The sequence below is a fragment of the Silene latifolia genome, chromosome 9 (assembly GCF_048544455.1).
Source record: "Silene latifolia isolate original U9 population chromosome 9, ASM4854445v1, whole genome shotgun sequence".
Taxonomy (NCBI): domain Eukaryota; kingdom Viridiplantae; phylum Streptophyta; class Magnoliopsida; order Caryophyllales; family Caryophyllaceae; genus Silene; species Silene latifolia.
The window spans coordinates 222,371,849-222,383,923 of NC_133534.1; positions in this window are offsets into that span (position 1 = coordinate 222,371,849).

Consider the following 12,075-nt stretch of genomic DNA (forward strand, 5'->3'; position numbering starts at 1 on the left):
ATGCATATGCCACGTCTGGACGTGTGCATATCATGGCATACATGATTGATTCTATTGCAGATGCATAAGGAACACGACTCATGCGCTCAATCCCTTCAGGCATCGTGGGTGACTGAGACTTGCTCAACTGCATCCCAGACGTCATTGGAAGGTTCCCCTTCTTAGAGTTGGTCATGCTGAACTTCTCAAGAATCTTATCCAAATAAGACTCCTGACTAAGTGATAACGTCCGTCGTGATCTATCTCGGTAGATACGAATTCCCAAAATGCGTTGTGCCTCACCCAGATCTTTCATCTGGAAATGGTTCTTCAACCATTCTTTAACCGAAGATAGAAGAGGAATGTCATTCCCAATCAGGAGTATGTCATCGACATACAATATCAAGAATACAATCTTGCTCCCACTCGACTTGATATATAAGCATGGTTCTTCGACCGATCGAGTGAAACCATACTCTTTTATCACCTGGTCGAAACGATGATTCCAACTCCGAAAAGCTTGCTTAAGTCCATAAATGGAACGCTTAAGCTTGCATACTTTCTTAGGATGTTCAGGATCTATGAAACCTTCGGGTTGCACCATGTACAACTCTTCCTCCAAATAACCGTTTAAGAAGGCGGTTTTCACATCCATTTGCCAAATTTCATAATCATAAAAAGCGGCAATCGCTAAGATTATCCGAATGGAACGTAGCATGACTACAGGTGAAAAAATCTCATCATAATGCAATCCGTGCACTTGAGTGAAACCTTTTGTCACTAGTTGTGCCTTATAGGTATCTGGTTGCGCGTCTACAGAACGCTTTATTTTGTAAAGCCATTTGCACTGTAGAGGTTTTACCTTATTAGGTAAATCAACTAGATCCCATACGTCATTCTCATACACGGAGTCCATCTCGGATTGCATGGCTTCGAGCCATAGCTTTGAGTCGGAACAGGCCATAGCACCTTTATAGGTAGCGGGTTCATTACTCTCTAGGAGTAAAACGTCATTCTCCTCGACCATACCAATGTATCTGTCCGGAGGATGAGAGACTCTACCCGACCTCCTAGGTTCCTCAGGAATGTTAACCGTATCATCAGTTGGAGGAACAACTTCCTCCATCTGTTCCTCGGTTGTTGGTTCCGGGAATCTCCGACAGACTCGAAGGTTCTATTACTTGTCTTGTTCTCGAGAAATTCTTTCTCTAAGAACGTCGCACTAGCCGCAACAAAAACTCGATGTTCGGTAGGCGAATAGAAGTAATGACCAAATGATCCTTTTGGATAACCTATAAAGTATGTCTTGACCGATCGCGGGCCGAGCTTATCCTCGTGTCTCCACTTGACATAAGCCTCGCAGCCCCAAACCCGAATAAAGGACAAGTTAGGTACCGTTCCCTTCCACATTTCATATGGAGTCTTGTCGAGCCTTTATTCGGACTTCGGTTAAGTATAAGAGCAGCTGACAAAAGAGCAAAACCCCATAATGAATCAGGTACTACCGTGTGACTCATCATGGATCGAACCATATCAAGTAAGGTTCGATTTCTCCGTTCGGACACACCATTCAATTGAGGTGTTCCAGGTGGAGTTAACTGCAAAACGATTCCACGGTCTTTAAGGTGTTGATCAAACTTATTTGAAAGATATTCGCCACCCCGATCTGAACGAAGTGCTTTAACCTTTCTACCCAGTTGGTTCTCAACCCTGTTCTGGTATTCCTTGAATTTCTCAAAGGACTCACTTTTATGCTTCATTAAGTAGACATATCCATATCTACTCAAATCGTCCGTGAAAGTGATAAAATATCTATAGCCATCTCTAGCGGTAATTGACATAGGTCCACAAACATAAGTATGTATGAGTCCTAATAGGTCACTAGCGCGCATTCCAACACCTTTGAAGGAAATTCGAGTCATTTTGCCAATGAGACATGATTCACACGTGCCATATGTAGAAAATTCGAATGCGGGAATAGTCCCATTATCGACGAGTTTCTTTACGCGTTTCTCATTTATGTGTCCCATTCGACAATGCCATAGATAGGTTTGATTTTTGTCACCAACCTTTAATTTCTTATTATTCACGTGTAATATTTCCGTGGTTTTATCTAAGATGTAAATTCCATTCATGAAAACTGCTTTGCCATAAATCATTTCATTAAAAAGAAAATACGGCTATTATCCTTTATTGAAAATGTAAAACCGTCTATATCGAGTACGGAAATAGAAAAAATGTTCTTAGATAAACTGAGTACATAGTAACAGTTATATAAAAATAACTCAAAACCACTAGGGAGTTGGATTACGTATGTTCCCTTCGAGACTGCAGCAACTCGTGCTCCATTCCCGACTCGCAGGTCCACATCACCCTTTTCGAGAGGAATGATGTTCTTTAGGTCCTGCAAATAATTACACAGATGAGAACCACAACCAGTATCAAGTACCCAAGTTCCGAAACTTGCATTGTTAATCTCAATCATATGAATATAAGATGACATACCAACAGGAACGACGCGGCCTGCTTTAATGTCCTCACGGTACACGGGACAGTTCCTCCTCCAATGTCCAGTCTTGTGACAATGGTGACACTCAATGTCACCTCCCTTGCTCTTTGCCTTGCCCTGTGAGCCATTAGTCTCACCGGGCCCACTCTTACCGTTTCCTGGCTTCTTGAATTTTGGCTTACCTACAGTTAGGTCGCCTGGAGCTTTGCCCTTACCTTTACCCTTGTTGGAAATCGTGAGAACATCCTTCTTCATGCTCCCACTCAATTTCATATCCTTCTCGGTCTGTACGAGAAGTGAGTGTAGCTCATGAGGACTCTTTTTCAAGTCATTCATGTAGTAGTTCGCCCTGAAAAGGGCAAAACCATCGTGAAGAGAATGAAGCATTCAGTCAATGACAATGATCTCACTGATTTTGCAATCAAGTGCCTCCAACTTCTCGACATTCTCAATCATGTTAAGAATGTGTGGGCTAACCGGTTGGCCCTTTTGGAGTTTCGCATCAAAGAAGCGACATGTATGCTCATAAGTAACGATCCTCGGTGCTTTTGAGAACTCGTTAGTGACCGTGGTGAAAATTTTGTTCGCACCTTGGGCAATGAAGCGTCTCTGCAAATTGGTTTCCATTGCAAAGATGAGTACGTTCTTTATCGTACCCGCTTCCATAACGAAATCACTATAAGCAAGTGACTCGTTAACTCCCGCATTGGGGCCTGGGTTTACCGGTATTGGCTCGGTTAAGTACTTGAACTTACCGTCAGCAATGGCAGCATTCCGTAGTGCTGCCTCCCAGTCCGCAAAGTTGGACCCATCATTCTTCAGTCGCGTGTACTGATTCATGTTGTCCATAAAAACTTTCAGCCAGGACTCGCGTCCAAGTGTGGCACTAGGCATTGGGATTTCGTTATTTCCAGCCATTTGTTGTAACAGTAAAATAAACGTGTTCTACACTGCGAAAAGAAGAATAAATAATAAGCATGTGCATCGATTTTAATTTAAGTCTAATGATCTAATGTCATAACGCGAAGACTCAAGCATTTATATAATTGACCTTCCTCAAGAATTATATAAATGATCCCAAGACTCAATTATCTATAAATTGATAAGCCAACCTTTTGGCTAATTCTACTGTTAGAATTCTTGGTCGATAAATTTCTGTAAATTCTATCTTTAGTCCATCATAATCACGAGAAACTCTTCGAACTATAATGTTGAGATAAACTAAGTCAACACAAACTACTTACCCAACGTAGAAGGGGTCATATTATGCCTACCGATGAAGAAGGGATTCATAGTTGTTTGCCCTTATAAAGACTAATCTCAATTTCCGTTTTAGAGGAAGATCCCATCAACTTTATTTTAATTCATTTTAAGTGAACTAAGGTGATGGCTTAAAAACATGTGACATCTGTATGTCTATGAAAACTAACATACAACCTATATGTGTCAATTTTCATGCATTTTAGTAGTAGGTGGTTTGGTTTTAGGCGGAAAATGATGCATAAACTATCGTGTGAATGAAAAGCAATAGGAATGAAAAACGTAAAAACAATAATAAAGTCCTAGTGTGGCCTATCCTATCAAAATGAACATTAAATACAAATTTGGAATCCATCCTTGGACCCGAGAAGCTTGTCTCGATGTTCCATCTTGATCCATGTAGCGGGAGTGAGCTCCAATCTCCATCTTTAGTCTTCTTTGAAAATTACAATAAATAAATTTACATAATAAACCTATTTATTACATTCTAATTTCAAAACCCAAAAACTAAAGAAAAATAAAGGAGATTCGAGATCTCATAATTAGATAAAAATTATGTTTCCTTCATTATGAAAACATAATTAACTAAGGCCACACTAAGTATTACAAATTACAACCGATTGCAAAAATACGTAAATAAATTCATTCAACGATTCATTCAACAAAAGAAAAGCATCAACTAAAAAAAATATGCGAGACATAATTCTTTAATTATGTTGATTAATTTTATCCAAACCACATATTTAAATTATCAAATTAAGTGACAATTCCTCAATTAATCACATTAATTTCAATCTTAATTCATATTAAACTTGTAATATGAATTTAATCCATCAATATTTTAAACTGCTTTAAAATAATTAGGTATCAATTAATTATGAACCGCTTCACAATAATTTATCATACATTGTAAATTTAATGTATAATCATTCTTGGCCAAAACAAACCAAACAAAACCTTTTTTTTATTTCTTGTCTCGGCAAAACTGAAAAACAAAACAGCCCGCGTTTTTTTTTCCTTTCTTCACGGTTTTTCTGTAAAAACCGAAACAAAACCTTTTTTTTAAAAAAAAATTCCGCCTACTCTGAACAGTAACAGAAACTATTTTTTTTTTCTCGGCTGAAAAAAATGAAACAACAAAAAAAAACAGAAACCCTTATTTTTTTTGTCTTGGCTGGAAAAAATTAAAAGAGCCCCAATTTTTTTTTATCAATTCGGCATGATGCCCTAATTGCAAAAACATAATATTGATGAACAATAATCGTTTATTGTTGCTATTAACAAGATTAGCATATGAATTAATAAGACATGATTAACCGAATATGCCAAAAACTATATAGCAAAAAACAAATTTTTGTATCATCAACAAAACTATTTCATTTACATTACAATTTAATCCTCATTAAATCAAACATCTACAAATTCATTATATTATTATCTTAACCTATTAAAACAATAATATGAATAAATCTAAATGGAACTAATCATCAAAAACAAGAACAAAAACCGCAACAAACGGCTGTAAAAAAAATTCTTCACGGCACAAAAAAAATATTTCAGCCGATTAATTTTTTTTTTTTTCGGAAACCTTAATGTTGTTTACAAACAATTTTATGAAAATCATCAAAATTAAAATTCGTGGCCTTGGCTCTGATACCACTTGTGGGATATCTGTATGCATCACTTTAATTTTAAGGATTATAACGAATTATAATGATGAATGCTTGTCATAAAATTAAATTAGACAAACAAAAGGGTAAAGAGATGAAGAATCAACCTTCGGTCCTAACAAATTCGGCCTAAGAACAATATCGCAATGATATTCGCCTATTAGTTGCACCCAAGACGATATGAGAAATGCCCTTAAATTGTTGCTAGAATCGATCCCCAAATTTCAGTAAATTAATTAGGGTTTTTGTTTTTTGTGTTTTTAGATGAGAGGCAAGGATGAGTTAGAATGATTAGGTCAAAAATAAACTCCCTCTTCCTCTTATTCTAACCGAAAAAGAGAAGGGAATAGGGAGTCTTTTTTCTTCCTCATTTCGGCCCAAATCCCACCGAAATAATAAGGATTAAAATCCTTATTTTCGGTTATTCCAAAAATGTATAAAATGTGTTAAATATAAATTGTCATCTAGTGAGGATCGAACCCATAACCTCTTGGTTTGAGTACCCTTACTATTACCACTATGACACACTCATCTTGTTGATTAAATATAACCGATTACATTTAATTATGAATTAACATATTAATTCATCCAAGCTAACATCATATACATTAATTAAATATAACTTATTATATTCAATTTACGAATTGACAGTTAATTCGTCTCAACTAATATTATTTAATCTTCATTAAATAATTGTTTCATCAACACATTGAGTAACTGTTTAGTCATATAAGGCATAAATGTGATTACATTTCCATAACCACATCTCTCAAACACATCCTATAGGTGTGACCTTTAGGGACCAGTTGATCACCGCCATCTGTATGATAATAACGTCAAACTCTCTAGCAAGTCAACCGTTATTAGGTAATCGTTAATCAACTGATTAAAATACTAAGTATACCCTTATGAACCTGTAAGAGATTTACAAATGTTATCACACTAATTTGTGGAGGACACAAGCTCCAACACTATTAATATGTAGGTCTCGTTAACCCGATTGTCAAAAAAAAAAATGTCGGAGTAGTAAAATATTAATAAGTTACTCATAATTGAGCAAATAGATAGTCACGTCCTTGTCCAAAATTTGACTAAATAGGCTCTATTTGGTAAAGTATGGTAGCGTATTGAACAAAAAAATTCAGTTACTTTATATTTTTTTTTACAAGCGATAAGGCTCTATGCGACGGTCACAAGTTTGAGACGTCTCACAAGCTCTCACACTTAATTTCCAACTTGTTCTCCCATTTGCATTATGTAAAAGGTCACAAGCTTGTGACGTAAAGTGTCCATCACAAATGAGAATATGAAATAAAATGCTACTGTCGAGTTTATGGATCTTAAGAGTTAAGAGGAGGGTGGTAAATTATGTACCCTTTTAAAACTTTAAACAAACAAACACGGTGATTTCAATTTGTTAATCAGTACACAGTTTGTTCAGACAATTCTAATGACCGTATAGTCAATGATAATCTGCTATTCTGGATTCGAACGCAATCGTGAATAAAAGATAAAGAAAATAAAGAAATAAAAAGCGATAAAAGAACGAGAACACAAGAATTTTTGAAGTGGTTCGACCTACTCTCTAAAGGTTTACGTCCACTATCTCTCTTATAATTATTTCCTTTATAACCCAATTCTATTACAAAGAAAAATCCCACAATCAACCCGATTGTGCAACTTGAGTACAACCCCGTACCCTTATAAAGCACTCTCTCACAAAAGTGAAAGTTACAACTCTTTTGTCTCCTTATATGGTGGTTCATAAATTAGAACAATGGAAAACAAATTAAATTTATGGATATGAGAACTTAAGCACTCGAAAGTGGTTTAAAAGACACAACACAAATATTTTGCAAAAGATGGTTTAAAAAACATAGTTCGAAAACAATTTGCAAAAATGGCGTTTAAAAGCTCTTTAAATCGGTGACTGAAAATTGAATTTTTCCTTCTGATTTTATAGGAGAATTATGGTTACGGGTTACCCATATCTCCTAAATTTTTTGCAGTAATATATCTTTCAAAGATAATATTTGAATAAAATATCACAAACAATATATTGACTTATTATTCAAGACAATTCTATAACAATATTCAAAAATATCTTTTATCACAAATCAAGGAAGTTTCTCATACCAGGATATTCCATCCCCAATCCCCTATCTATTAAAATAATAGGTGAATTCTATCATTTTCCCGCCAAAAAACATATTCTTAGAAAAAAAACTAATGATAATTATGCTCACTAAATAAGGAAACTAACAATTACAATTCATCTATTATATTTCATTAAAATTAATCTTTTCATCAAATTATATTATTTTCACTAAACTCTAAAGTATACTATTTTAATTAAAATAAAATAAAAATGATATAAAACTATAAATTGTTAAATACTAGGTTGAAAGCCCGTGCGTTGCAACGGGGTAATTAACTTAGTTATAATGAGAAAATGTTATAAGACTTTAATGTTTACATATAATCATTTGTTTACATATGATTAAAATATCTTTTTCAAAGAAAATAAAAGATAAATACATACACACCTACCGTTTATTGATTATGTGAGAAGAACAAATAATAAATAAATTCCGTTATTATAGAGATAATACTAAGAGACTCAAAAGATTTTGGGTTGATACCTAATTTTCAAAGATGACTCTTATTTATAATAATTATTGGATCACCTCACCTTATGGTAATTTTCCGATGTGGGATGATTCGATTATTTATACATTATATATTAACCACACCTACATTATTTTTCAATGTGGGACAAATAACATACTAATAAGTACACCAAATGTTTCACAGCTATTTCGACATCCGACCCGATTAATAATGAGCAAATACTATACTATGTTCGTACATTTTTTTTTCTATTTTTTTATCATAATTAAAATATGTGCACATTATTTTTTATATCATATTGTAAGAGCTTTAAGACAATATTTGAGAGATTCAAAAGATTTTGGGTAGATACCTAAGTTCCAAGGATGTCTTCTATTTATAATCACATGAACACCCCCACTTTATGCTAATTTTTACATGTGAGACAATTCTATTATTTATACGTTTAATGTGGCACATATAATTATAACACTGCGACAATTCTATTATTTATACGTTCAATGTAGCACATATAATGATAACACACTAAGAAGTATATAATCTTTAATATGTGCAAATATTATGAAATCTATACTCTAATGATAACATTTTTTACCACAAATCTAATTATATTTTTTGTATTAAATATTATTTAGGATATTTCCTAAATTATTTTTTAATAATACAAACTCTTAAGAGTTTTCTAAGGCAATACTTAAGATACTAAAATGATTTTGGGTTAATACCTAAGTTCTAAGGATGAATCATATTTATAATTATAGGATCACCCCATCTTATAGTGATATTTCGACGTAGGACAATTATACTAGTATATGTAGTATATTCACAACACCTACATTATTTTTCAATGTGGGATAAATAACATTTTAAGAAATACACCATTTTTTCCGCACGCAGTTCCACATCCAACCTGAATTCCGAATACGGGCAATTGCTACTTCATTATATCCAATAGTTATATACCATCTATTAATATTTGTACTTTTTTTTTCTATTTTTATCATAATTAAAATGCGTGCAAATAATATGAAATCTATAATCTTATGATAGCATTTTTTACTCTCAATATAATTATATTATTTTCATAACTTTTTTTAAATACTTTTTTGTAAATGAAATGTAAAAGTTTTTATATAAAATTATAAATATCACTTGAATATAATATAGAAATAGAAAAAATATGTTATATTATAATTGTAATTATAATTAAAAGACTTTATACTATATTTTCATATCGAAAATATTAGTTAAGATACTTTCCTAAATTAATTATTAATTAATTTTTAAAAATACAAAGTTTTAAGAGCTCTCTAAGACAATACTAAGAGACTCAAAAGTTTTTGGGTTGATATCAAGTTCCAAAGATGACTCTTATTTATAATCATAGGAACACCCAATTTATGGTAATCTTCCGATATGGTATAATTCTAATATTTACACGTAATATATTCGCCACACCTATATTATTTTTCAATATACAAATAACATGCTAAGAAGTGCATCATCTTACTATTCGTACGTTTTGTTTTGTCTACTTTTTATCATAATTAAAATATGTGCAAATAATATGAAATCTATACTATACTAAAAAGTACACCATCTTATTCTTATAATAATAATAATAATAATAATAATAATAATAATAATAATAATAATAATAATAATAAAAGATATTTCAAATGTCATTTTTTTTATTTCACATCCTAATACACTAATTATAATAATTAAAATATGAACAAATAATAATACTTCCTTCATACCATTGAATTGTTTACATTTTCTATTTTAGTCCATTTCGCTTAACTGTCTACGTTTCTATATATGAATATTTTTTGATCAATTAAATAATGACTCGCATACCCTTGTTACATTTTGGTGGGTGGGTACCAAAATATGAGGGGTTTATATGAGAGTAGTTGTGTAAGTAAGTAAACATATGAAAAGTAGATATACCCCACTTTCTTAATATTTGTGCAAAAAGTAAATGTAAACAGTTCAATGGAAGGGAGGAAGTAGTAAATAATACAACATTTATACTCAAAAGATAGCATTTTTCTCTACGAATCTAAATATATAAGTTTCGAAATGTTATACATTATACTTTTTGGTTAGATTGATAATCAAACAATTCTTTATCTAAAATATAGCCGTGATATTAAAAATATTACATAATATCTTTGTCATAATGATAACATTTTTTTTACCACCAATCAAATTATATTATTTTTATAATTTTTTTTTCGATACTTTTTTGTGAAATGAAATGTTAAAGTTTTTATATAAAAATTATAAATATCACTTGAATATAATATAGGAAATATATATCATATTATAACTATAATAATTAAAAGATTATCTACTATATTTTTTATATCAAAAGTTTTATTTAGGATACTTTCCTAAATTAATTTTTAATAATATAAACTTTTAAGAGCACTCTAAGACAATACTTAAAAGACTCAAAAAATTTTGGCTTGATACCTAAGTTTCAAGGTGCCTCCTATTTATAATCATAGGATCACCCACCTAATGGTAATCTTCCGATGTGGGATAATTCAACTATTTATACATAATATATTCACCACATCTACATAGTTTTTCGATGTGGAACAAATAACATATAAGAACTAAGAAGCACACCAACTTTAATCAAAATTAAAGTATGAGCAAATAATAAAACTTCTTTCATACCATTGAATTGTTTACATTTTCTATTTTAGTCCGTTCCGCTTGATTGTCTATGTTTCTTTATATGAATATTTTTTGAACAATTAAATGACCCGCATACCCTTATCTACTTTTATACCATTTGGTGGGTGAGTGCCAAAATATGAGGGGCTAACATGAGAGTAGTTGTATAAGTAAACATATGAAAAGTAGATATACCTCACTTTCTTAATATTTGTGCAAAAAGTAAATGTAAACAACTAAATGGAAGGGGAGAAGAGTAAATAATACAAAAGTTATACTCAAATGAAAGCATTTTTCGCTACGAATCCAAATATCTAACTTTCGAAATGTTTTGCATTATACTTTTTGATTAGATTGATAATCAAACAATTCTTTTATATAAAATGTAGTTGTGATATTAAAAATATTACATAGTATCTTTCTTATAATCTTGAAAGATCTTATAATATATACTTCCCTAAAATTAAAAAAGATGATGTTGACGCTCTAGAATCGCTCGAAAAAACTCTCCTATATATATATATATATATTTTTTTTTTATTTATTGATCCTATTATTAGATGATGAGTTTTTCCATATTCGATCTGTATAAATTGATCGTTGTTATTATTTTCGTGACAAATTTTTTTTGAAAAAAATAATATAATTTGAAACTTATTAGTTTATGCTATAAAAATGTTTTCATTAAAATATATTTCAACTCATTACTCAATTCTTTTATCTAAATTTCAGTTCTAACTTTTATTTATCAAAACAAAATACAATGATGACAAATGTAAACAGTTATAAGGTACCAATATTATATAAGTAATTTTATAAAAATATTAAACTTTAAGTACCTTGCATATAATATACGAGGTCTAAACTAGTATACTATTAAAAGATAAAGTCTCCTTGACATTTTTCCGCCTCCAAAATGCACAATTTAAATAAGGAAACTATACTATTAATAATAAACTGGTATAGAGCCTGTGCGAATGCACGGTATTTTAGATTATCGTGTGTAGAGAACTTAATAATTATAGCTAATAATAATATATAAATGAACTTTGAATTTTATTTTTAATTATCTACAATTATTAATGTGTAAAAATACTAAGAACTAAAATAGAGCTAATTTTATATTTTTACCCGCGATAAGTTTATTATTAAAAAAATAAGTTTAATTACAAAAACTGATGCTTATTTTTACGCATTTGAAGCATATAACTATTTTTGTAATTTTTGTTATAATATACAAGTAACAATTTAAATAGAGTAAAAAATTTAAAGAATAGAAAAGTGAAAAGCACACATTGACTTTAATAATATGAGTAAAATCTGGATACGTTTTAA